General features: G+C 44.2%; 2 pseudogenes; both read left to right on the plus strand.

Annotated features, from left to right (window-relative positions):
* The first annotated feature begins 531 nt into the window (after positions 1 to 531).
* Positions 532 to 4,931, plus strand: LOC116669439 (synaptopodin-2-like; annotated as a pseudogene).
* Positions 4,932 to 13,929: 8,998 nt separating this feature from the next.
* Positions 13,930 to 27,289, plus strand: part of LOC116669440 (uncharacterized) — a 23,080-nt pseudogene continuing 9,720 nt past the window's right edge.

The raw sequence follows: 27,289 nt of genomic DNA on the forward strand, positions 1-27,289 counted from the left end.
AAATGGAATTGTAAACATGTGGACATACGTCGTCTTTTTAGGAAGGAAAGCTAAAAAACAAACAGCCTAGATATTTTGTATTCCCTAATAGCAATATCTTAATGCACAAGTCCAAAAGCAACATGCCATGTCTATAAGAGACTTGATATAAAGAGGTGACAATCTGTCATTGAGATTAAATGACAACAATGTACTGAACTAGAAAAGGTCAACCAACTTACCTATTCCGTTGTCTCCCTTTCCTCGAAAGATACTGCACTACACCCAAAGAAGAACTATGAATCAGAAAAACATACTGTGGTGAGGAGTGACTCCTCTGGTGAGGCTTTTTAGAGACACCACCATCATATCTCTCCAAAACAGAAGGCCCAAGCCAGGAGAAACTCTACAATATCTGAGTCCCAGGACAGGCCTCTATGGGGAGGTTGCGACAGCATAGAAAAGAGTTCCCCAAGGGACCCCACTCTTCCATCCACCCCTATGTGTCCCTCACATGGTGATCGGTAGAGGCAGGGAGCTGTTTTTTAAGGAATGATAGAAGCACGTCGTTGCTTCTCCCCTGGGGACATGGTCGAGCTCAGGGACCCGGTCCGGCAAACCTTGGCAAGATGTGGGCTGCAACCTCTCTTGAGTGCTCATGGGATCGAAGGAGAACTCTCAAACAAGAGGCTATTGAGACAATCCACACCACTACCGCATCACACTACGTACCTGTCTGTCAGAGAGCCGCTCGGCCAGCGTGGAGTGGTGCTCAGCTCTCCTTTAATGCTGGGGCAGTGGAGGTCATTTTGCAGCAGCCAGAAGCAGTCAGAGAGCAGGGAGGGGCATTTGATTGTGGGTGGCCCCAGGGTCAGTAGAAGTGTTGATCCCAAAGTGAAGGGGAGAAAAAGGGTCACTGCGAGGGGTGTCGGTCTTTCCGCTGTCTCATTCAGAGCTCCCTCAAAGAGGTGACACCAGCAGAAGAGCAGGACTCTGATTCTGAGGGTGATCCAGACAAACCCAACAAGCTCGGGCAAGGCACGCCAGTAAGTACCTATGTACTATTCCATTTTTTACCAGGGAGTTTTTTATCGGCGGTGCACTATTTTGTGGTATGTGTGCGTGTTGATGTTCGTACGTGTGTGTGGGTGTTGTGTACATTGTGTAATTGTGTGTGTGTGTGTGTGTGTGAGTGCGTGCGGTGCGTGTGTGCTTGTGTGTCTTAAAGAGTTCTATCTTTAAGAGTGTGTCAGCATGTTGATGATAAATTGCATTTCTCCATACATATGTGCTTCCAAAGCACAATGTCCAGTGTGTGTGCTCCTCCAAATAGTGTGTCTCTCACTGCAGTTTAAGAAGGTGCTGTAATTCCTCTGAATGGAACACATTCTTCTGGGCCTTACCTAACTACACAAAATCAAAGTGATTGTATGGATGCACAGTGCAAATAGGATATGACAGTCAACAGAAGCTAGGCTATAAGAATCAAACGGGAATAAACATGTTTATTGATCACACGTAAGAGCTATACACTTTATGAAACATCTAACGATCATTTGAAGAGGCTGGGATGAATATGACACTCTCTTACACTGCTCTGAGCTGTGTAAAGACATAAATATAACACCAGCACGCTGATGATGCCTGCATAGTGGCTTTTGACAGACACCAGCATGTGCTACCCCTAGCCGTTACCTGATCCTGTTCAAACTGGAGGCTTTAACTGAGCTAAAAAGGAGTCCGTTGCTCACGTCCCGCTGTCTCCACCACCCTAAGGTTAGTCTTGCAGGAATATGAAAAGGAAGCCTAGTATTATTTTATTACAACCTTGAATGTTGGATGGTTTGCAAATGGCTTGTGTGGCTATACTGTTTCGATTGGACAGAAGAAGTGTCAGCAAATGTGACGATTTAAGAGGAACAGAAGGTGTTTAAGTGGATCAGCTGTGAAGTTCCAGAACAGGAGTGGTGAAGGATATGCAGCGGGCTACGTATATGGGGACGGAAACTAATTGATTAGTCATTGTCGTGAACAAATGAGGATATAGACCGTCAGAAGATTTTATTACTGCTTTATGGTGCATGTTTATGTTGAACTGAAGACAAAGAGGAAGGCGCTCTGGCATGAGTGGCTGAATATTATAGTGTGTCCTAATAAGGCAAAGGAGATCCGTTAATAGCTTAGTTTACAACATCTCTGTGTGTGTTCGAATTGATTCCCACAGTCATACAGTATTAATGGATTACTAGTCTGTTGGTATTCTGCTTTTAATGTGAACATGGATTTATTTGGATTTTGCACACTTAAATTAATTGCTTTGTGACTTCTAACTTTAATTCAAAAATATTTTTTTATCTGTCACAATTCATTTGTGCAGATCTATTGTTAGTCTTCAGATGAGTAATAAACCTAAATGGCTTTTATTGTAAAATAAAACTGTTACTATTATTACATATCAATGCAGATACAGTGTGCAAGGACTGACTTGAGGATGCCTGTGATCAAGAGCTGAAAAGTTTTTAAAAAGAAAGAGAAAGAAAAAAACTTTCTAGGGAGACATAGAAAAAAGCCAGCTTTTTCAAGAAATTTAGTTTTTTTCTTCAGCCAAAACATCCACCAAACTATTAAATGTTTTGTGTTAATCTTAACTCTACTGTATTTTATATTTACGCATAGTAAGGTCAGGTGAGATCCATCCAAGACAAGCTTTTATTTTAGTATCCTTTATCTAAACATTGAGCTCTCTTTTATCCTTCTCTATACAGGGCTCAGGCGCAGCGAGAGATCTATGAAAAGCAGGTGAGGAGGCCAAATCCAAATGTAACGTATGCTCGTCCTTCTCACGGTCTGCTACGGTCCCCCCAACACAAGGGGGTTGATGTTCAAGAAGCATCGGCAGAGGGCAAGAATACACACTGTGAGCTACGGTACAGGAGAAGACGCACCAGAATCAGCGACGAAGAATACGAGGAAAACGAAGACAACAAACAAGAAACTCACACTGTTGAAATTACCCTGTGTGCTCCAAACGCTTCTGAAATAGACAGCATTTCCTCACTAATGCCCATAGTAGCAAAGGTGTGCTAATATCAACGGGACAAGGTCTCCTTGAAATGAAAGGAACCTGAACAACCAAGCGAGATGGAATGTTTGCCTGCAACAAGGGCAAGGGTCCGTATGTTTGCCCAACGGCGTCAGCGGATGGATGAATTGCTGCTGAACTGAGGAGCTTAGGCGCCAGGGATCGCGTGGAAGGATGCAGATTGCTGATAAGAAGATAGAAGAGCACTCCTATATGCAGTCCCAGAACAGAGGCCATGCTTACATGGATGTAAATGTACACCACAAAGCCAACACCAACAACATAACGCAAATATCAGGAACAGCAGTACATGAGCAACACCAGAACTACCAACAACAACAACAACACAAACTCAGCAACAACCAGTATGAACAACAAGCTTTATCAACAACAGACAAATGTATCAGAAGAGCAAGAATATCATCAAGAGCAACAGCAAATGCAGCACTATTCTGCAAACATCAATGAACAGTCCAACATGAATGCAGGGTTCTCTCAACAATCGTACTGCACAGCCTTTCTCAGTAGAAAACATGGCGACCTTCCCCTTACTCTCCGCAATGAGTGGGGTCAATCAAGATTCTGTGGGCCACGGAGAGCAGATGCTTCCCGGTGAACGCCATTTCTACTCCTGCAGTCGAACTGGGCTTTGTCAGACTGCAGAAGAAGAAATTGGCAAGCCAATGTTCACTTTTAAGGAAGCACCACCAAAAGTATCACCAAACAGCATACTAACCTCCTCAACAGAAATGACAAGAGTTGGGTTTTGAGTCACGGGCCTGAGGAAGACTACCTTAGTCTTGGGTGTGGCTTGTAATTTGCTCAGTGGCTCAACGAAATAAACAAAAGAATCCTCCACCGGCTGGCTCAAAGCTGTGATCAACCCAACTCTCCTCCATGTTCCACCGATAGAAGTGAGCAACCCAGGACTGCCAACACCAGCTGAAAATTGTGTATCCACACCTGGTAGCCCCACCACAGAGACTACACTTGCTCCAGAACTAGAGCCAAACCCTGCACCTGCCTCTGAGCCCTCTCCCCCTCCTGCCCCCCGAAAGCTCTGCCAGCGCCACCACAGAGGAACAGTGCCCATGTACTCCCCGGAGCCGAATCTCCAACACAGCTTCTGCAAGTGAAGACTCAGGAAAATGGTCTATGAATTCTATCCTGCAACCTGACCTGCTCCGGTGCTAGCTGGGCTCAAGCACAACACAACCACACCACGGCATTAACAATTCTTGGCATCCAGCTCAAGTGCAGCCCAGAACCACCTCAAAGTCAGTCCCCACCACAGCCACCTTGGGTGACGCGTCATCCTACTCAGACCCAAGCACTGCCTAAAACCACAAATAATTGGACCCTCAATCCAGCCATCCTGGAGTCCAGCATCAAGAGCAAGCACAAGCAACGACAACATGCTCCGCCATCATGGAACATGCGTCAGAAGCAACCACAAGTCTCATCCACAGGCCCAGCCACCCTGGACACATTCTCATGAGCAGCCAATCTGCAGCAAATGCAACCAACTTGGGGTCAACTCAGAAACAATGCAGCAGCAGCCCAGGCACCTGGTGCACAGCCATCACAAACAGAACACAGCATCAACCCACCATGGGTGAACCTTGCAAAAATCCCAATGCACCTCCTGGGCCTAACAGGTCCAGCCAGAATCCCAGCCACAGCCACCATGGGTCAGCAACCACCAGCATGCAGGCTACAAACAAGCATGGCCACAGGCCAGGCACAGGTCAGCCTCAAACACTTGGGTCCAGTTCAGCTCAACAGAACCTCAATAATGCATGGCTCCATCACAAACTCAAGTTCAGCCACTGGGATCCAAGCAGCAAGCACAACACCCAGCGACGCCTAAGAAATTTGTAAACCCATGGCCACCAGCCTGCCGGCAGTCCCAACCATCGTGGGCCCAGCAACCTCAGACATGGTCAGACACCAAAATTCTTGGGCCCAAGAGCAACAACCAGGCCCAACCAGCAAACCACCTGGGCTCAACCAGTTCATCCCACCAGCCACACCACAGCAAAATGAACAGTATCTTCAAGACGCCACCACACCAGCCACAATGAATGCATGGCCTTCAACACATCGGCACAACCTCAGAATCACCTGTGGATGCCTGGTACCACAGTCAAAACCAACCCCTGTGAATGTTTCCACGTCAATGGTGAACACTCTGTCCCTCTCCAAAACCTGGCATTCGCCACCAAAAGGCTCCCACAAACCGGACCCTCCGACTCCACCACAGCGAAGCACTCTTTTACCATTGGTCAACGAGCTTCATCACCTTCAACCCAATGGCACGGTCTTAACCCATCATCCCCAGAGTTCAGCTTTTTGATGCCAGCTGTCAGAGGGAAAGGAGCTGTATGTTCGCCAAGAGCAGTTCGTATGGAGAAATTGTTGTGGGACTTCTGAGACTGTGCAGCACAACAAGGCAAGCGGTCAACATCACCAGTTGCTTCCTTACCAAATGAGTGGAATATACACCCAACGTACGTGCTCCTCCTTCACGGGCATAAATCCTATTCAGTCCTCTTATACCCAGCAGCAACAAAGCAGCCCCTCCAAGTAGCCCTTTAACAAAGCAAAGACAAAAGCCAAGAGAAACAAAAACCTGCTCCTAAACCCCTCAGTGTGTTAGATGTTATGAAGCATCAACCCTATCAACTCAATTCCTCACTTTTTACCTTTGCCCAGCAACAGAGGCTGCCAACCCCCCTGAACCTAAGCCTGACATTTCACCTCCTAACCCACCTGTTGAAAACCAAACAATTACATATGAGCAAATGGCCCCCATTCGCCAGTTGGACCCTTAACGTCCCAGCCCCCAATACCCCCAGCAAGCCATGGAAGCCCTGCAGCCTATCATGCATGATGGCCACTACCAGAAAACCCAGACTAATATTTATCCTCACACCCCAACCCTATTCAACAACCCTGGTGGTCCATACCAGCAGGCATATAACCAACAGTATCAGCAACCTCTCCCACCGCTTATAACCCCAAGCTCCTCAGTCTCCAAACCCTACCTACCAACAGGCACCGCAGGCCCCTTACCCACAGCTAATAGCCCTCCCTACCTGGCAGCTCCCTCAGTACCTACCAGCCACAGCTCCCAGTAGCTATTGTTCCTTGTTTCCTGTAGCTGCAAGGCCTGAATCTGTATCTGGTGGCACACTGTAGCTGCTCCTAACCTAAGTTTACAGCTAAAAAGAGCTCAGCTCAGGTGTGGAAACCTACAGCAGTTGAGAAAGAGTGATTTTGGTAGAATCATGACATCTTTTGTGTCTGCTTGAGGTCAATGGGTTGGTCCTCTTGCCATCCACTGCTAAGTGGTATTTTGAGCACACAAACTTTCTTTTGCAATGAATATCTTCCCATACACTTGTCGTTTTCAAAGTATTAAGAGCTAATGTGAAGTTTAGTACTACAGAATTAAGAACTACGACTAGAGTGGATGGAAGTTTATCTTAGCAGAGCAAGTAGCCAAATTAATGTTACAGTTAGAAGCGTGTACATAGAAAATAGAAAATATGCCTATGGGTACTTAAAAAATCACTCTAATGTGTAATTGTATGTAAGTATCTAAAGTGTGTGGCAATATAAGAATGTAGGGGAGCATGATAGTAAGAATTGAAAGAAAGAAGAGAGAAAACAGAAATATGAATGTGATGGTAGCAGACAGTGACAACAGGAATTGATTTTTGAAAAGAAGGAAATGCTTAATGTGTCAATTTGAGTGACAAACAAACTCATTAACAGACAAAAAACTAAAATACAATAAAATAATAGGTAAAGGAATATAGTAAAATAAGTAGTGAGGTAGAAGGTTACCACCAGAAAGACTAAATTTGCAATGCGACATCTGTACAGAGAGATGTAACAACTCTGGAGTTTCATGTAGGTTCAAGGCTGGAGGACATAGCATACTCCTTATAAAAAGTAACAACTCGCCCTACTTTCTTCACATCAAACGTTGTCTTAGTAAACAATCTATTCTTCAGTGGTTCTCCCCCAGTCTCTTTTCCAAGAAACTTCTTAAGTGGGTTAGTTTTATTTTAAACTTTTTACCAGCTGTGTTGCAATGTTAGGTACTATATTTAAACTGCTTCGTGAAAGGGAGGGCTGGGGTCAGAGATGAGGCTTACATTTCAACTCAAGCCAGTGAAAGCAACTGTATCTCAGACCCCAGTTGTATTTTCCCTGATAACAGAGAAATATATATTACATACATCCATACATCTTCTCTTGTATTTTGTATTTTAAATAGATGATAAAGATATTAAAAGAAGAATTATTGAAAGGATAACCAGCCAGTAATTTTCACAATATATTTGGAACAGGGCTGCTTTTGTTCTTAATGTTTTTTCTTATTTCTTTTTCTTTGTGTGTTTCCTTTCATAGTGCACTTCCTTGTCATACTGCAGTATCATTAAAATGTCTTTCATCCTTGGTTGGCTTTCCTTTCTTTTGTCCTTTAGCATGCTTTGGGTTTCTTATTTTGAGCCCTTTCTTTCATCTTGCTAAATTTCACTACTGTTTACCTCTACTAAAATATGAGTTAGTCTATATTGGTTCAGACAAAACATTCCGCCATGAATCAGTTTTACTCAATATCATCACGTTAGACTAACTCTTATACCTACTATAGGCTTTTTTGCAAAGCAGTGGTTAAAAATCAGCTTCAACAATGAAACCAAATACAGTTATACTCTATGAAGAGCTTGTAAACATCAGCCAGAAACACCTCATTATCCAAATCATCTACTTTATAGCAGTTGAGGTGAATGCTTAAAAACACATTCCTGCAAAAGACTAAGTGATGAGGCATCATGAGGGGTATCATTAGACTGGTGACTTCATGAAAAACCTCATTGGACATTCTGGAGGTCAAGTGAGGGGCCCCTGCGAAATATATCTCCTGTTGAGTCATGCATTTTCAGAGAAGGTAGATATTTGTTAAGTGGAAGTTATAATATTTTATAGTGCCTTGTTTACCAAATTTCTGCAGTTACTAAAGCGCAGCTTTCTTCTTTTATCTCACCATACTTGTTTATTAGTGCACCCCGAAGAAATTACATTGTATATTTGTGTCACACATGCATTTATTTATTTAGCAATAAAAGGAAATATAACAGGAGACAGTTAACATTCACTCTAGGTTCAGAGACCACCACAATATTGGTAGTTACAATGTTTAATCTATGCTGATACAACTAAAAATTTGGTATCCACTTATATGTAGGATCTATGTTTTATTCAGACTAAGGCAGGAAAGAGTTTCTCACATACCTATACATATTAATCTTTATAGACCCGGGACCTCAAAGAAACCACACCATGTCCTTTCATAAAATAACATAAACAGACGAAATTCTCTGAAATAAAAGCTTCTGAACGCATAGCACGGAAACCAATCTTAAGCCTGATCAGCTCCATTTCTGAGATACGTATATTGTTAAAGTTGTCAGAATAGCAGCATGGTGATAGACACTGACAATGGTATGTAACAATAAAGCACTTTACCTTTAGAATGTAAGGCGTATACACTAAATGGTTATAGAATAAAAATATATCCGTAGATCACCTACTAATCTATTCATCCCTTCTTGTGTCTGCGATAATCCAGGATACACTGCCAACGGCATACAGGCCTATCAGATACCTGAGTCAGCGATAATGTGTTCCCTCCTTACTCATTTAGCTTCATTTTCTTTTATGACGGCACTCTCGTCTATTCTGTTTTTTCATTGTTGCCATATCTTGCTATCTTACACTCTTTTACCAGATGATGGCAGATGCTGTTCTGCATGTCTGCCACAGCAACAAAATGTGATTGTCAGAGACGATGAACAGTACCGAGGTGCTTTTTGTCCTGCCATAACCCTTAGCTGTCTTGGCATCCTAATGAAGATGTTGTGTTGAACATTTAGAGGTTTCGCCGTCTCATTGTCATACATTCAAAGTGTGGGGTAAAGCAAGCTGGATCTGGCGTATTCTGGGAAACCCATGCACTCTCATGAGCCATTTCTGAGAAACAAGAGGGCAGTCTACTCTGTTTGGAAAATTAAAGCACTGGGTTGAGGAGGCTTACTGTGGAATGGACAATAAATATTACAAGAGCTTTTAGCAGCTTTAACAGTTAATTTTCTTTGCTGTCTATTTCAGATCTTACACACGTCTTACATATTTATACAGAGAACAAACAAACCAAAAGTTAACATGAAATACCATATTAGGGTGTAACAGCATTTAAAAGAAATTAGTTGAAGAGCTATTTTTTTTCCAGTGTTTTCAAAGCTGATTGATTTGGCTGGAGGCCAGTCACCCAAAAAAAATGAACCCTCACTAAATAAACATGTCTGGATCTTTCTTGCAGGCACTTGGCAGGAGCTATCCCTTCACCAGCCAGAGTACCATCCATGGCCAGAATCAGCTTCTCGCTCTTCCTCCCCCAAGCCTTGGCTTGGGGCACAACTCTCCCAGCAAGGCAGCGTCCTGGCTAGAGAAGGGCCGCAAACCCCTCATGCCCTGGGAGGCCGCCTCCCGGCTCCCTTGGGTTGGTGGATGAAGCCTTGCTTTCCAGAACCTCCAGCAAAGCCTTGCACAAATGTCGCTTGGCAGCCCAGCGCAAAATGCTGCCTGAGCCACCAGCAGAGTGGAAGGCCCGGTGTCTTACGAAGACCCACAGAAAACAGGCAGCCAGACTTGGAGCCAGAGCCAAAGCCGCAGTCAGAGTCGACTCACTGCATCCACATGGGTCCTTTACCGGAGCACTGGCTCCGCCCCTGCCGGTCTGCTGCTTACAGTCCTACCCAGACAGTGGCAGCCTCATAGGTCAGTTACACAGGCCGACTGGGCCTTCGGTGCCTCCTCTGAGTTTATTAAGAGTCCCTTGAGAAAACAACTTACAGTCTGTTACACAGCAACACTTGGAGGTGGAGACGATAGGATACATTGGACCTGTGGGTTAATAGTCCCAATTCCAAGTTTCCTGATCCCCAACACATTCAAGTGCTTTTCTTTTTCTAATTCATGATATACACAACAAAAATAATGTTAGGAGGAGAGTGCGCTAATTATAATTGAAGAGGACATTAAAAGTTTGATAGATTTCTGTGTTGGATATGCATATTTTTTGCTCTTCTGCTTTCCTTTGCTGTTATAGCTGTATAAATGATTTTAGACCAAAATCTGTGTATGCCTATAATCATAGTGGAAAAGGGATGATTACTCTAACAATATATGGGAAAAAAATTACTTTAACTGACAATTTGTATTGGTAAATACACTGAAGTGGACCTGCAGTTCATCAGATGAGGGCAAGGTATGTGTTTAGAAAGGATATAATGAGGGTCAATGGATGGTTTGTATAGAATAAGTGGAAAGTTTTGTGTGATTGTAAAGTAGACTGGGAAATGTTAGAATGTTCATTAAGATTCAGAATATAGGAAAAAGGTCAGTATGGTGTCTTGAGAAAAGAGATACGTGAGGATGCACAATAGTAAGCTGCAAGAGAAGAGTGTCTCTGAACTGTTTTCATCCTGGTGTAATTTTGTTGTGAGCACGCATTTAGCATGCAGTGATTAAGACTTTTTTTTGCTGTTTTGTTTGATTTTCAATCCATGAAACTTGAGAAGAGTACATTGGCAGGGTATCCAGATCAGGAGAATCCTTTCAGTGTCAGAATCCAATTGTGAAGCATTAGAAGTGAGGCTTAAAACTTGTGGAAGGTTAGTGCTATAACTCAGCATGTTGTGTAAGCTAAAATAATGTGAGATTAATGCACTACCCATTGCATTAATTAGTGCATTAGCATTTGGCCACATAATAGGGATGATGAGAAGCTGGAAATGAGGAACTTTTCTACCATTATAGTTTTACACTTTTCTTTTTGGCACCTGGAATGGAAAGGCAAATTCCAAATATAGTTATTGAAAGTTGAGAATGTCTATTAGTCCTAATCATGACCTCAATAAAATATTGTTTTAGTTTTGATTACTGGCAGGGGAGCATTGTATAGAATGCAATGTGTTTGTGGCTTGTGTTTGGTTTGTTTTGGGCTTTTGCTATAGCTAGGTTAGTGTTTCCACAGAGTGTACATAATGTCCAATGGATTCTCACAAGCAATCTCATAAACATAAATAAGATTATCACACAGCAGCATTGTGTTGTGTCTCAAACAGATCACTCAGCATCCTGGCATAGTGTATCTGTGACAATTACACTGTATTGCCTCATTCAAACAACACATATTATAGTCATTATAGAAAACCAGTTATGTTCTGTTCACAAACTATTTCAGCTATGGATCACAAAAAAAGACTTTCACAAAATAAATACAACCAAATAGCACTATTTCACAATTGCCTTGCGTGTTTGTGCTCTCTGCTCTCTAGTCCAAGCATGAATAGTTGGCTCAGGGCAATTGTTGCTTGTGTCCATCCCATGAAGCTTTTTGTATGATGGGTTGTGCTTGATAGTATTCGCTCTATCCAGCGGAGGGGGGTTGGGAGGGTTGGTGGGACTTGTTCCCATGGTGACCACCAGTTAAATATAACAGTGGGTACCTAATGTACAGTAGCTGAAGCATAGAAATGAGAGATACGACACGGATGGAGATAATAAACAATTTAGGTTTTAACACTTTGGGGATTCACATGCTATAAAAAAGGGTGGAGCCACAGTATAAACGTCATAAAGCACAACACGGACGCTTTAAAATATTTTATTTTGTGTATGTGTTCCTGGTATAGTTTCTTCATGCCAGGCATTGCACTATGCCAATATACTTTCTGCTTTTAACATCCAATCTTTCGTATCCTGCAAACTCAACCTGCCTGCCTTTTGTTTCCTCTTTATTAAGTAAGAATTAATTAAGTCAGCAAGGTCAATTAAAACATAGTGAGTGGATTATGAAGTGAGTGCACCCTATTAGGCCTGGGTCCTACTATATCACATGATAGCATTCAAACAATATGTATCTTTGGCCTCCAGAGTCTGAGGGAGCTATGTTCTTAATATATTATTGTAAACTGTGCACTGCAATTCTTGGCGCTGATGAAGACAATGCAGTGGAAACTACTTCATTTTTCTCCAGTTCTACGAGTGATTTCAACACTTAGGTGCTTTTCAAATCATGTATATTGCAAAGTTTCAAGATTGCAACAGATTATTGCTCTTTTTATAGGCAGGTTAGTCAATGTTAAAGTTTACCTTTACTTTGCACATCTCAGGCAGTCATGGTGACTGTAGAAGAGGTGGCAGGCCAAGCATGAGCCCAACCTTCCCAACTTTTTTTTGTCAGACGCTGTCTTATGATCAAGTACCCCCTTCATCGACACTACCATCACTTTCTTTCTAAAACTGATGTCATAATATATATATATATATATATATATATATATATCCATCCATCATCCACTTCATCCCTTATCCGGTATCGGGTCGCGGGGGCAGCAGTCCAGTAGGGGACCCAAACTTCCCTTTCCCAGGCCACATCAACCAGCTCCGACTGGGGATCCGAGGTCCCAGCCAGGTTGGAGATATATTCTCCACTAGTCCTGGGTTCTCCAGAGGCCTCCTCCTAGCTGGACGTGCCTGGAACACCTCCCTGGGAGGCGCAGGAGGCTCCTTATCAGATGCCCCGAACTCCTCAAACTGGCTCCTTTCAAGCGAAGGAGCAGCGGCTCTACTCCGAGCTCCTCTCGGATGACTGAGTTCTCACCCTATCTCTAAGGGAGACACAGCCACCCTCCTGAGGAAACCCATTTCGGCCGCTTGTACCCTCGATCTGTCTTTCAGTCAGTGACCAGCCTTCCTGACCATAGGTGAGGGTAGGAACGAAAATTGTAGTAGATCGAAGCTTGCCTTCTGGCTCAGCTCTCTTTCGTCAAACGGTGCGATAAACGGAATGTAATACCGCACCAGCTGCTCCGATTCTCCGACCAATCTCAGCTCCATGATCCCCTCACTCGCGAACAAAGACCCCAGGTACTTAAACTCCTTCACTTGAGGTAAGGACTCACTCCCTCCCCGGAGAAAGCACCTCCATCGGTTTCCTGCTGAGAACCTGGCCTCAGATTTAGAGGTGCTGATCTTCATCCCAGCCGCTCACACTCGGCTGCAAACCGATCCAGTGAGTGCTGAAGGTCACAGACCGATGACGCCATCAGGACCACATACTCCGCAAAAAGCAGTGATGAGATCCTGAGCCCACCGAACTGGCAACCCCTCCCCGCCCCGACTACGCCTCGATATCCTGTCATATATATTACAAACAGGATTGGTGACAAGCGCGCTTTGGCGGAGGCCAACCCTCACCTGGAACGAGTCCGACTTACTGCCGAGAACCCGGCCAAAGCTCTCGCTTTGGTCATACGAGATTGGATGGACCTGAGAAGGGACCCCCCTGACCCCATACTCCCGCAGCACCTCCCACAATTCTCCGGGGGACCGGTCATACGCCTTCTCCGATCCACAAAACAATGTAGACTGTGGAGCATACTCCCAGGCCCCCTCCAAGATCCTCTGCGAGAGGTAAAGATCTGATCCGTTGTTCCACGGCCAGTACGGAATCCGCATTGTTCCTCTTCAATCTGAGGTTCGACTTCGGACCGAACCCTCCTTTCCAGCACCTTGGAGTAGACTTTACCAGGGAGGCTGAGAAGTGTATACCCCTGTAATTGGCACACACCGTCTGGTCTCTCTTTTTGAAGATCACCCCGGTCTGCCTCTCCTTAGGCACCGTCCCAGACTTCCACCCAATGTTGAAGAGGCGTGTCAACCAAGACGCCGGGGGGGGGAAGGAAATGAGAAGAGAAGCACGTCGTTGCGTCTCCCTGGGGACCATGGCGATGCCCAGGGAGCCCGGTACCGGCAAACCGGCGACGATGTGGGCTGCAACTCGTCGTGGAGTGCTGCATACGGGACGAAGGAGTAACTCCAAACAAGAGGCTATTGAGACAATCCAACACCACTACGACATCACACTACGTACCCCAGTCTGTCAGAAGAGCGATCGGCCAGCTTGTGGAGTGGTGACTCAGCTCTCCTTTTAATGCTGGGGCAGTGGAGGTCATTTTCGCAGCATGCCAGCAACAGATCAGAGGCAGGGAGGGCATTTGATTGGGGTGGCCCCAGGGTCCAGTGGAAGTGTGTGTATCCCAAAGTGAAGGGGGAGAAAAAGGGCACTGCGAGGGGTGTCGGGTCTTTCGCTGTCTCATTCAAGCTCCCTCCAAAGGAGGTGACAACAGCAGAAGAGCAGGACTCTGATTCTGAGGGTGATAAGACAAACCAACAAGCTCGGGCAAGGCACGCCAGTAAGTACCTATGTACTATTTCCATTTTTTACCGGGAGTTTTTTATCCGGTGGGCACTATTTTGTGGTTGTAGTGTCGGTGTCGCATGTTCGTATGTGTGTGTGGGTGTTGTGTAATTATGTAATTGTGTGTGTGTGTGTGGTGTGAGTGCGTGCGTGTCGTGTCGTGCTTGTGTGTTCTTAAAGAGGTATCTATTCTTAACGAGTGTTGGTCAGCAGTTGATGAGTTAAAGTGCATTTCCCATACATATTTGCTTCCAAAGCACAATGTCCATGTGTGTGCTCCTCCAAATAGTGTGTCTCCACGCACTTTAAGAAGGGTGTTGAATTCCCTCTGATGGAACACATTCTTCTGGGGCCTTACCTAAATCACAACAATCAAAGTGATGTTGGATGCACAGTGCAAATAGGATTGATGACGTCAACAGTAAGCTAGGCTTAAGATATCAAACGGGAACATAAAATGGTTTATTGATCAACGTAAGCACTATACACTTTATAGAAACAGCTTAAACCGTCATTTGAAGAGGCTGTGGGATGGAATATGACACTCTTCTACATGCGCTGAGCTGTGTAGAGACATAAATAAACACAAAGCAGCTGATAGATGCCTGCATAAGTGGCATTTTTGACGGACACCAGCCTGTGCTACCCCAGCACCGTTTACCTGATCCTGTCAAACTGAGGCTCTATAACTGAGCTAAAAACGGGTCCGTTGCTCACGTCCCGCTGTCTCCACCACCGTAAGGTAGTCTTGCAGGAATATGAAAAAGAAAGCCTAACTATATTTTATTACAACTTGCAATGTTGGTGGTTTTGAACATGGCTTGTTGTGGACTTATGTTCTCAGATGGACAGAAGCAGTGTCAGCAATGTGACAGATTTAAGAAAGAACAGAAGTTTTAAGTGGATCAGCTTGTGAAGTTCCAGAACAGGAGTGGTGAACTATGCATGCGGGCTACGTATATGGGGAGAAACTAATTTGATTATCATTGTCTGTGAACAAATGAGGATATTAGACCGTCAGAAGATTTACTACTGCTTATGGTGTATGTTTTATGTTGAACTGAAGGAGAAATGAGGAAAGAAGGCAGAAGCCATGAGTGGCTGAATATTATGTGTGTCCTAATAGCAAAGGAATCCGTTAATACGTAGTTTACAACATCTTGTTGTGTGTTCGAATTGATTCACCACAGTCATACAGTATTAATGGATTACTATTCTGTTGGTATTCTGCTTTTAATGAGACATTGGGATTTATTTGGATTTTGCACACTTAAATTAATTGCTTTTTGACTTCTAACTTTAATTCAAAAATATTTTACTGTCACAATTCATTTGTGCAGATCTATTGTTAGCTTTCAGATGAGTAATAAACCTAAATGGCTTTTATTTATAAATAAAACTGTTACTATTATTACATATCAATGCAGATACAGTGTGCAAGGACTGACTTGAAGTGCCTGTGATCAAGAGCTGAAAAGTTTTTAAAAGAAGAAAGAAAGAAAAACTTTCTAGGAGACATAGAAAGCCAGCTTTTTCAAGAAATTTAGTTTTTTTTCTCAGCCAAACACATCCACCAAACTATTAAATGTTTGTTGTTAATTCTAACCTCTACTGTATTTTATTTTTACGCATATAAGGTCAGGTGAGACCCATCCAGACAAGCTTTTATTTTAGTATCCTTTTTCTAAACTTGACTCTCTTTTATCCTTCTCTATACGGGCTCAGGGCGCAGCGAGAAGTCTATGAAAAGCAGGTGAAGGAGGCCAAATCCAAATGTAACGCTATTGCGCCTCCTTCTCACGGCTGCGCGGTCCAACCAACAACAAGGGGGTTGATGTTCAAAAGCATCGGCAGAGGGCAAGAATACACACTGTGCCTACGGTACAGGAGAAGACAACACCAGAATCAGCGACGAAGAATACGAGGAAACGAAGACACAAACAAGAAACTCACACTGTTGAAATTTACCCTGTGTGCTCCAAACGCTTCTAAATAGACACATTTCCTCACTAATCCCCATGTAGCAAAGGTGTGCTATATCAACGGACAAGGGTCTCCTGGAATGAAAGGAACCTAAAAACCAAGCGAGATGGAATGTTTGCCTGACAACAAGGGCAAGGGTGCCGTATGTTTGCCCAACGGCGTCACGGAATGGTTAATTGCTGCTGAACTGAGGAGCTAGGCGCCAGGAATCGCCGTGGAAGGATGCAGTTTGCTGATAAGAAGATAGAAGAGCACTCCTATATGCGTCCCAGAACAGAAGCCATCTTACATGGATGTAAATGTACACCACCAAAGCCAACACCAACAACATACACGCAATATCGGAACAGCAGTACTATGAGCAACCACAGAACTACCAACAACAACACAACAACAACACACTCAGCAACAACCGCAGTATGAACAACAAGCTTTATCAACAACAGCAAATGTATCGAAGAGCAGCAGGAATATCATCAAGAGCACAGCAAATGCAGCACTATTCTGCAAACATCAATGAACGTCCAACAGGATGCAGGTTTCTCTCAACAATCGTACTGCCAGCTTTTCTCAGTAGAAAACATGGCGACGTTCCCCTTACTCTCCCAGCAATGAGTGGGGTCAATCAAGATTCTGTGGGCCACGGAGAGCAGTATGCTTCCCGTTGAACGCATTTCTACTCCTGCATTCGAACTGGGCTTTGTCAGACTGCAGAAGACGAAAGCTTGGCAAGCCAATGTTCACTTTTAAGGAAGCACCAAAAAGTATCACCAAACCCAGCACTACACCCTCCTCAACAGAAATGACAAGAGTTGGGTTTTGATCAGGCCTGAGGAAGACTACCTTAGTCTTGGTGCGAGCTTGTAAGTTTTCCTGCAGTCTCAACAAATAAACAAAAGAATCCTCCCCCTGGGCTCCAAAGCCTGTGATCAACCCAACCTCTCGTCCATGTTCCCCCCGATAGAAGTGACAACCCAGGACATGCCTCACCAAGCTGAAATTTGTATCCACACCGCTGTAGCCCCACCACAGAGACGACACTTGCTCCAGAACTAGAGCCAAACCCTGCACCTGCCTCTGAGCCCTCTCCCCCTCCTGCCCCCCGAAGCTCTGCCAGCGCCACCACAGAGAACAGTGCCCAGTGTACTCCCCGGAGCCGAATCTCAACACAGCTTCTGCAAGTGACACTCAGGAAAATTGTCTATGAATTCATCCTGCAACCTGAGCCGGCTCCGGTGCTACTGGGCTCAAGCACAACACAACCACAACCAGGCATCACAATTCTGGCATCCAGCTCAAGGGCAGCCCCGAACCACCTCAAAGTCAGTCCCCACCACAGCCACCTTGGGTGACGCGTCATCCACTCAGACCCCAAGCACTGCCTCAAACCCCCACAAATAATTGGACCCCTCAATCAGCCATCCTGGAGTCCACAATCAAGAGCAAGCACAAGCCCAGCACATGCTCACGCCATCATGGAACATGTCGTCAGACAACCCAAGTCTCATCCACGGCCCAGCCACCCTGGACACATTCTCATGAGCAGCCAATCTGCAGCAAATGCAACCAACTTGGGGTCAACTTCAAGAACACATGCAGCAGCAGCCCCAGGCACCTTGGGCACAGCCTCACAAACAGAACACAGCATCAACCACCATGGGTGCAACCTTGCAAAAATCCCAATGCACCTCCTTGGGCTCAACAGGTCCAGCCAGAATCCCAGCCACAGCCACCTGGGTTCAAGCAACCACCAGCATCAGGCTACAACAAAGCTGGCCACGGCACCTAGGCACCAGGTCAGCCTCACAACATTGGGTCGCAGTTCAGCCTCAACAGCAACCTCAATAATGCATGGCCTCCATCACCAAACTCAAGTTCAGCCACCTGGATCCAAGCAGCCCAAGCACCACCCCGCGCCGCCTGCAGCAATTTTAAACCCATGGCCACCAGTACCTGCCCGGCTCAGTCCCAACCATCGGGGGCCCAGCACACCTCAGAACATGTCAGACACCAATAATTCTTGGGCCCAAGAGCAAAACCAGGCCCAACAGCAACCACCTTGGGCTCAACCAGTTCTCCCCAGCCCACACCACAGCCAAACTGGCAACAGTCTACCTTCAAGACTCCACCACAGCCACCACGATGCATGGCCTCCACCTCGGCACAACCTCAGACACCTGTGGATGCCTGTTTACCACAGCAACCCAACCCCTGTGTAATGTTCCACGTCAATGGTGAACACTCGTCCCTCTCCAAAACCTTGGCATTCGCCAAAAGGACATGCCCCACAAACCGGACCCTCCGACTCCACCACAGCGAATGCACTCTTTCCATTGGCCAACGAGCTTCATCACCTATCAACCCAAGGCCACGGTCTTCAACCCATCATCCCAAGGTTCAGCTTTTGACGATGCCAGCTGTCAGAGGGAAAGGACTGATAGTTCGCCAAGAGCAGTTCGTCATGGAGAAATTGTTGTGGACTCTGAGACTGTGCAAGCAAACAAGGCAAGCCGTCAACATCACCAGTTGCTTCCTTACCAAATATGGAAATTACACCCAACTACGTGCTCTCCTTCACGGGCAATAATCCTATTCAGCCCCTTCTATCCCCCAGCACACACAAGCGCCCCCTCCAGTCCCCTTTAACCAAAGCAAAGCACAGCCAAAGAGAACAAAAACCTGCTCCTAAACCCCTCAGTGTTGTAGATGTTATGAAGCATCAACCCTATCAACTCAATTCCTCCCTTTTTACCTTTGCCCAGCAACAGAGGCTGCCACCCCCCCCTAACCTAAGCCTGACATTTCACCTCCTAACCCACCTGTTGAAAACCAAAACTTTACATATGAGCAAATGGCCCCCATTCGCAGTTGGACCCTATAACGTCCCCAGCCCCCAATACCCCCAGCAAGCCTATGGAATCCCCCTGCAGCCTATCATGCATGATGGCCTACCAGCAAAACCCAGCTAATATTTTCTCACCCCAACCCATATCAACAACCCCCTGGTGGTCCATACCAGCAGCCATATAACCAACAGTTTCAGCAACCTCTCCCACCTGCTTATAATCCCCAAGCTCCTCAGTCCCAAACCCTACCTACCAACAGGCACCGCAGGCCCCTTACCCACAGCTAATAGCCCTCCCTACCTGGCAGCTCCCTCAGTACCTACCAGCCACAGCTCCCAGTAGCTATGTTGTTCCTTGTTTTCCTGTAGCTGCAGGCCTAATCTGTATCTGGTGGCAACACTGTAGCTGCTCCTAACCAAGTTTACAGCTAAAAGAGCTCAGCTCAGGGTGGAAACCTACAGCAGTTGATAAAGGGATGATTCTGGTAGAATCATGACATCTTTTGTGTCTGCTTGAGTCATGGTTGGTCCTCTTGCCATCCACTGCTAAGTGGACATTTGAGCACACAACTTTCTTTTGCAATGATTCTTCCCATACACTTGTCGTTTTCAAAGTATTAAGAGCTAAGGTGAAGTTTAGTACTACAGAATTAAGAACATACGAATAAGATGTGATGAAGTTTATCGTAGCAGAAATTAATGTTACATGTTTGAAGCGTGTACATGAGAAAATTATGCCCTATGGGACTTAAAAAATCACTATATGTGTATTGTATGTACAGTATCTAAGTGTTGGCAATATAAGAATTTAGGGGAGCATAATAGTAAGAATTGAAAAAAGAATGAGAGAAAACAGAAATCATGAGTGATGGTAGACAACTGACACAGGAATTGATTTTTGAAAAGAAGGAAATGCTTAATGTGTCAATTTGAGTTGACAACAAACTATTAACAGACAAAACAACTAAAATACAATAAAATAATAAGGTAAAGGATATATATAAATAAGTAGTGAGGTAGAAGGTTACCACCAGAAAGACTAAATTTGCAATGCCACATCTGTACAGAGAGTATGTAACAACTCTGGAGTTTCATGTAGGTTTCAAGGCTGAGGACATAGCAATACTCCTTAAAAAAGTAACAACTCGCCCTAACTTTCTCACATCAACATGTTGTCATTAGTAAACAATCTATTCTTCATGGTTCTCCCCAGTCTCTTTTCCACAGCACTTCTTAAGTGGGTTAGTTTATTTTAAACTTTTTACCAGCTGTTGCATCTGTAGGTACATATTTAAACTGCTTCGTGAAAGGGGGGCTGGGGTCCAGAGATGTAGGCTTACATTTCAACTCAAGCCAGTGAAAGCAACTGTATCTCAGACCCCATTGTATTTTCCCTGATAACAGAGAATATATATATTACATACATCCATACATCTTCTCTTGTATTTTGTATTTTAAATGATGATAAATGATTCAAAGAAGAATTAATTGAAAGGATAACCACCCAGTAATTTCACAATATATTTGGAACAGGGCTGCTTTTGTTCTTAATGTTTTTTCTTATTTCTTTTTCTTTTGTGTTTCTCTTCATAGTGCACTTCCTGTATCATTCACTGCAGTATCTTAATGTCTTTCATCCTTGTTGTTGCTTTCCTTTCTTTTGTCCTTTTAGCATGCTTTTGGGTTTCTCTATTTGAGCCCTTTTCCTTTCATCTTGCTAAATTTCACTACTGTTCACCACTACTATAAATATGAGTTAGTCTATATTGGTTCAGACAAAACATTCCGCCATGATCAGTTTTACTCAATATCATCACGTTAGACTACTCTTATACTCTATATCTTTTTTGCAAAGCAGTGTTAAAAATCAGCTTCAACTGTGAAACCAAATCAGTTTATACTCTATGAAGAGCTTGTAACATCAGCCAGAAACACCTCATTATCAAATCATCTACTTTATAGCATTTGAGGTGAATGCTTAAAAAGCACATCCTGCAAAATGACTAAGTGATGAGGCATTCATGAGGGGTATCATTAGACTGGTGACTTCTCATGAACACCTCATTGGACATTCTGGAGGTCAAGTGAGTGGGCCCCTGAAATATATACATGTGAGTCATGCATTTTCAGAGAAGGTAATATTTGTTAAGGGGAAGTTATAATATTTTATAGTGTCCTTGTTTACCAAATTCTGCAGTTACTAAAGCGCATGCTTTCTTATCTTATCTCACATACTTGTTATTAGTGCACCCCGAAGAATTACATTGTAATATTTGTGTCACACATGCATTTATTTATTTATCAATAAAATGGAAATATAACGGGAGACAGTTAACATTCACTCTAGGTCAGAGACCACACAATATTGGTTTAGTCAATGTTTAATCTATGCTGATACAACTAACTTTGGTATCCACTTATATGTAGGATCTATGTTTTATTCAGACTAAGGCAGGAAGAGTTTCTACATACCTATACATATTAACTCTTATAGACCCGGGACCTCAAAGAACCACACCATGTCCTTTCATAAATAAACATAAACAGACAAATCTCTCTGAAATTAAAAGCTTCTGAACGCATAGCACGGAAACCAACTCTTAAGCCTGATCAGCTCCATTTCTGAGATACTTATATGTTTAAAGTTGTCAGAATAGCAGCATGGTGATAGACACTGACAATGTGTATGTAACATAAAGCACTTTACCTTTAGAACTGTAAGGCTTATACACTAAATGGTTTATAGATAAAAATATATCCGTAGATCACCTACAATCTATTCATCCCTTCTTGTGCTGCGATAATCCAGGATAACACTGCCAACGGCATACAGGCCTATCAGATACCTGAGTCAGCAGAATGTGTTCCCTCCTTACTCATTTAGCTTCTTTTCTTTTATGACGGCACTCTCGTCTATTCTGTTTTTCATTGTTGCCATCTCTTGCTATCTTACACATCTTTTACCAGATGATGGCAGCACTGCTTTTTCTGCATGTCTGCCACAGCTACCAATGTGTATTGTCAGAGACGATGAACAGTACAGAGGTGCTTTTTGTCCCTGCATACCCCTTAGCTGTCTTGGCATCCTAATGAAGATGTTAGTGTTTGACACATTGAGGTTTCGCCGTCTCATTGTCATACATTCAAAGTTTGCCTAAAGCAAGCTGGATCTGGCGTATTCTGGGAAACCCATGCACCTCTCATGAGCCATTTCTGAGAAACAAGAGGCAGTCTACTCTGTTTGACAATATAAAGCACTGGGTTGAGGAGGTTACTGTGGAATGGACAATAAAATATTTACAAGAAGCTTTAGCAGCTTTAACAGTTAATTTTCTTTGCTGTCTATTTCAGATCTTACCACAGTCTTACATATTTATACAGAGAATCAACAAAACCAAAGTTAACATGAAATACCATATTAGGGTGTAACAGCTTTAAAAGAAATTTTTGAAGAGCTATTCTTTTTTCCAGTGTTTTCAAAGCTGATTATTTGGCTGGGGACCATCACCCAAACAAAAATACCCTCACTAAATAAACATGTCTGGATCTTTCTTTGCAGGCACTGGCAGGAGCATCCCCTTCCCACCAGCCAGAGACCATCCATGGCCAGAATCAGCTTCCTGCTCTCTTCCTCCCCAAGCCTCTGGCTGGGGCACTACACTCTCCCAGCAAGGCACGTCCTGGCTAGAGAAGGGGCCGCAAACCCCTCATGCCCTGGGAGGCCGCCTCCCGCATCCCTTGTGTCGGTGGATGAAGCCTTTCTTTCCAGAACCTCCAGCAAAGCCTTGCACAAATGTCCGCTTGGCAGCCCGACGCAAAATGCTGCCTGAGCCACCAGCAGAGTGGAAGGCCCGGTGTCCTTACGAAGACCCACGAAACAGGCAGCCAACTTGGAGCCAGAGCCAAAGCCGCAGTCAGAGTCGACCTCACTGCCATCATTTGGTCCTTTCCTAGAGCACTGGCTCCGCCCCTGCCGGTCATGCTGCTTACAGATCCCTACCCAGACAGTGGCAGCCTCATAGGTCAGTTTACACAGCCGACCTGGGCCTTCGGTGTCCTCCTCTGAGTTATTAGAGTCCCTTGGAAACAACTTACAAGTCTGTGTACACCCAACACTTGGAGTTGGAGACGATAGGATACATTGTGACCTGTGGTTTAATAGTCCAATTCCAAGTGTTCACGGATTCCCCAACCATTCAGTGCATTTTCTTTTCTAATTCATGATATACACAAACAAAAATAATGTTAGTGAGGAGAGTGCGCTAATATATATGAAGAGGACATTTAAAAGTTTGATAAATTCTCCTGGTTTGGATATGATCATATTTTTTGCTCTTCTGCTTTTCCTTGCTGTTAAATAGCTAGTTAAATGATTTTAGACAAAATCTGTGTATGCCATAATCATTGTGAAAAGGGATGATTACTCTAACAATATATAGTGAAAAAAATTACTTTAACTGACAACTTGTATTTGGTAATACACTGAAGTGGACCTGCAGTTCATCAGATGAGGAGAATGAGTATGTGTTTAGAAAGGATATAAGAGTGTCAATGGATAGTTTTTGTAAGAATAAGTGGAAAGTTTGTGTGATTGTAAAGTAGACTGAGGAAATTGTAGAATGTTCATTAAGATTTCAGAATATAGGAAAAGGTCAGTATGGTGTCTTGAGAAAAGAGATACGTAGGATGCACATAGTAAGCTGCAAGAGAAGAGTGTCTCTTGAACTTTTTCACCTGGTGTAATTTTGTTGTGAATGCACGCATTTAGCAGCAGTGATTAAGTACTTTTTTGCTTTTTTGTTTGATTTTCAATCCATGAAACTTGAGAGAGTAATTTGCAGGGTATCCAGATCAGGAGAATCCTTTCAGTGTCAAATCCAATTGTGAAGCATTAGAAGTGAGGCTTAACTTGTGGAAAGGTTAGTGCTATACTCAGCATGTTGTGTAACTAAAATAATGGTTAATGCACTACCCATTGCATTTTAATTAGTGCATTAGCATTTGGCCACTAACTAGGGATGATGAGAAGCTGAAAATGAGGCAACTTTTCTACCATAAGTTTTTCAACACTTTTCTTTTTGGGCACCTGGAGAAAAGGCAAATTCCAATATAGTTAGATTGAAAGTTGAGAATGTCTATTAGTCCTAATCATGACCTCAATAAATATTGTTTTAGTTTTGTGATACTGGCAGTGGGACATTGCTTATAGAATGCAATGTGTTTGTGGCTTGTGTTTTGGTTTGTTTTGGGCTTTTGCTATAGCTAGGTTAGTGTGTTTCCACAGAGTGTACATAATGTCCAATGTGATTCTCACAAGCAATCTCATAAACATAAATAAGATTTATCACACGCAGCATTGTGTTGTGTCCAACAGACTCACTCAGCATCCTGGCATAGTGTATCTGTGACAATTACACTGTATTGCCCTCCATTCAAACAACACATATTATAGTCATTATAGAAAACACCAGTTGTCGTTTCTGTTCCAAACTATTTCGCTATGATCACAAAAAAAGATTTCACAAAAAAATACAACCAAATAGCACTATTTCACAATTGCCTTGCGTGTTTGTGCTCTCTGTCTCTAGTCCAAGCATGAAATGTTGGCTCAGGGCCATTTGTTGCTTGCTGTACATCCCATGAAGCTTTTTGTATGATGTGTTGTCTTGAATAGTCATTCGCTCTATCCAGCGAGGGGGGTTGGAGGGGGTGGGACTTGTTCCCATGGTGACCACCAGTTACATAAACAGTGGGTACCTAATGTACAGTAGCTGAAGCATTAGAAAATGAGAGATAACGACAACGGATGGAGATAATAAACATTTAGGTTTTATACACTTTGAGATTCACATGCTATAAAAAAGGGTGGAGCCACAGTATAAACGTCTCATAAAGCACAACACGGACGCTTTAAATATTTTATTTTGTGTTGGTGTTCCTGGTATAGTTTTCTTCATGCCAGGCATTGCCTATGCCAATATACTTTCTGCTTTTAACATCCAATCTTTCGTATCCTGCAAACTCAACCTGCCTGCCTTTATTTGTCTCTTTTATTAGTTAGAATTAAATTAAGTCAGCAAGGTCATTAAAACATAGTGAGTGATTATGAAGTGAGTGCACCCTATTAGGCCTGGGTCCCTATATCACATGATAGCATTCAAACAATGTATCTTATTGGCCTCCAGAGTCTGAGGGACTATGGTTCTTAAATATTTTATTGTAACTGTGCACTGCAATCTGAGCGCTGATGAGACAACTGCAGTGGAAACTACTTCATTTTTCTCAGTTTCTACGAGTGATTTCAACCCTTAGGTGCTTTTCAAATCATGTATATTTGCAAAGTTTCAAGATTGCAACAGATTATTGCTCTTTTTATAGGCAGGTTAGTCAAATGTTAAAGTTTCCTTTACTTTGCACATTCTCAGGCAGTCATGGTGACTGTAGAAGAGGTGGCAGGCCAAGCATGAGCCCAACCTTCCCAACTTTTTTTGTCAGACGCTGTCTTATGAACTCAAGTACCCCCTTCATCGACACTACCATCACTTTCTTTCTAAACTAGATGTTATATATATATATATATATATATATATATAATCCATCCATCCATCCATCTTCATCGCTTATCCGGTATCGGGTCGCGGGGCAGCAGCTCAGTAGGGGACCCCAAACTTCCCTTTCCCAGGCCACATCAACCAGCTCCGACTGGGGGATCCGAGGCGTTCCCAGGCCAGGTTGAGATATATCTCTCCACCACTAGTCCTGGGTCTTCCAGAGGCCTCCTCCTAGCTGGCGTGCCTGGAACACCTCCCTAGGGAGGCGCCAGGAGGCATCCTTATCAGATGCCCGAACCTCCTCAACTGGCTCCTTTCAACGCGAAACAGCGGCTCTACTCCAGCTCCTCTCGGATGACTGAGCTTCCACCCTATCTCGGGAGACACAGCCACCCTCCTGAGGAAACCCATTTCGGCCGCTTGTACCCTCGATCTCGTTCTTTCAGTCATGACCCAGCCTTCCTGACCATAGGTGAGGGTAGGAAGAAAATTGTCCAGTAGATCGAAAGCTTTGCCTTCTGGCTCAGCTCTCTTTTCGCACACGGTGCGATAACGGAATGTAATACCGCACCAGCTGCTCCGATTCTCCGACCAATCTCACTCCATGATCCCCTCACTCGCGAACAAGACCCCAGGTACTTAACTCCTTCACTTGAGGTAGGACTCACTCCCTACCCGGAGAAAGGCCCTCCACGGTTTCCTGCTGAAACCATGGCCTCAGATTTAGAGGTGCTGATCTTCACCCAGCCGCTTCACACTCGGTGCTGCAAACCGATCCAGTGAGTGCTGAAGGTCACAGACCGATGACGCCATCAGACCACATCCATCCGCAAAAAGCAGTGATAGTCCTGAGCCCACCGAACTGCAACCCCTCCCCGCCCGACTACGCCTCGATATCCTGTGTCCTAATATATTACAAACAGGATTGGTGACAAGCGCAGCTTTGGCGGAGGCCAACCCTCACCTGGAACAGTCCGACTTACTGCCGAGAACCCGGACACAGCTCTCGCTTTGGTCATACAGAGATTGGATGGCCCTGAGAAGGGACCCCCTGACCCATACTCCCGCAGCACCTCCCACAATTTCTCCGGGGGACCCGGTCATACGCCTTCTCCAGATCCACAAAACAAATGTAGACTGGTGGAGCATACTCCCAGGCCCCCTCCAAGATCCTTGCGAGAGTAAAGATCTGATCCGTTGTTCCACGCCAGGACGGAATCCGCATTTTTCCTCTTCAATCTGAGGTTCGACTATCGGCCGACCCTCCTTTCCAGCACCTTGGAGTAACTTTACCAGGGAGGCTGAAAGTGTTATACCCCTGTAATTGGCACACACCGTCTGGTCTCTCTTTTTGAAGATCACCCCGGTCTGCCTCTCCTTAGGCACCGTCCCAGACTTCCACCCAAGTTGAAGAGGCGTGTCAACCAAGACATCCCCTCCACACACAGAGCTTTCAGATTTCTGGACGGATCTCATCAATCCCCTGGGGCTTGCCACTGTGGAGT

Source organism: Etheostoma spectabile, chromosome 19, assembly GCF_008692095.1.
Source record: "Etheostoma spectabile isolate EspeVRDwgs_2016 chromosome 19, UIUC_Espe_1.0, whole genome shotgun sequence".
Classification (NCBI taxonomy): Eukaryota; Metazoa; Chordata; class Actinopteri; order Perciformes; family Percidae; genus Etheostoma; species Etheostoma spectabile.